Source organism: Pinus tabuliformis, chromosome X (assembly GCF_031772625.1).
Source record: "Pinus tabuliformis cultivar Carrire ecotype Pingquan chromosome X, CPIR1, whole genome shotgun sequence".
In the NCBI taxonomy this organism is placed as follows: Eukaryota; Viridiplantae; Streptophyta; class Pinopsida; order Pinales; family Pinaceae; genus Pinus; species Pinus tabuliformis.
The window spans coordinates 980,198,163-980,199,788 of NC_142308.1; positions in this window are offsets into that span (position 1 = coordinate 980,198,163).

Here is a 1,626-nt window from a genome sequence, read left to right on the forward strand (position 1 = left end):
AAATTCTTGTTCAAAATAAGGATCCAGCCATGAGTAAATAATTTTTCTATGATCGACTCAGTTCATAAACGTAGTAGAATAATAGAAATACATTAAATGCTTCTAGAATCCATATTACATAGGATATTATGTCCTAAATGCGAGAAATGATTAGGAAATTAATATAATAATTAAGAAATAAGGTAAGGAAGTTATAACGATTATGAGGCCCAACAAGTGAAATATTATCGGAATGGAATGGGGAGGAAGAAACCAACATGCTTCCATTCAAATTCAATGATTTATGGCTTCAAGATATGGAAATAGTGGACCTGGTTTGACACTCTTGGCTATAGCCTCTGGAGATATATCAAAACAAGAAGATGGAAATGGTCTCACAGAAACTACGTAGATTAAAATCAGAGGTCAAAGAATGGGTCTGTAAGCGTAAAAAGGAACACACATAGGGGTTATCAAGCATAGAGAAATAAATGGCTGACCTGATGGATCTCACTCTAATTGATTTCTTCTCTAAGAAAATTAAGAAGACACTCTTATATTTATCGATCCTGAAGAACAAAATTCTCAAATTTCAGGAAGATGAATGGAGACTGGAAAACAAGATGGCTTGGGTCCAAGCTGGGGATAGGAACAGCCATTTTTTCCATAAGATGGCATCTAAAAGGAAAACCACAAATAAAATCTGGTACATTTTAGATGCAGAGAACATACTTCAAACATCAATTAAAGACACCCAACACGAGGTTATTTTATTCTTCAGAAAATAATATGCGGCACCAAATGTTTTGTACATTGAAGATCAATTGTACTTGGTTAATTTATTCCCCTAAATGGTCAATGATGAAGACATTGAGTGCATGGGTAAACCCATCACTTTAGAATAAATGCAAGGGGTATTGAAAAATATTACAAAGGAAAAAAGCTTGGGTCCAGATGTATGGTTGGTGGCAGTATTCACATTCTTCTTTGATAGGATGGGAATTGTCACGCCCCCAAGCCTACGATAGTCTTTCAACCGTGCCAGCAAGGTGCGGCACCACCGAACACTTTCTTTTCACCAATACTCGTGCACATGGACTACGCCTAATATCGCATAGAAAGTTGCCAAGAGTCTTTGCATTCCTTGTGCCATCATAAGATTCCGGTTCCTTGACCTTCATATGAGGTACTCCTCCACCTGAGTTGTGCCTCACTGCCTTCTTCAACACCGCTATCTCATCATTGGCCGTGTCAAGAGTTTTCCTCAAGTTCACGATCTCTGCAAGACCTTGATCCCTTGATTCTTCAACCTCCTTGACCCTTACTTCAAGTTGTGTACACATAAGATCAATGTACTCATACTGTGCTTGGAGTTCATCATGTTGTACTCAGAGTTCTTCAAGCTCTTCCTTGGTCTTCAAGTTGGTCTCTTGCTCTCTAGCAAGCAAGTCCATCTTCTTATCCCAAGAAGTCTCCAAAGCCTCCATCTTTTCAATCACCTTTTCAATGAACCCAAGAGTAGTATCCTTCATCGTATGACTAGACCCAGCCTGAGATTCAGTTGCCATCTCTAACAACTTCTTACTCTTTTGCAATCTAGGTTCGACCATTCAATAGCTTCACCAAGTCACCTGCAATTAGAACCAA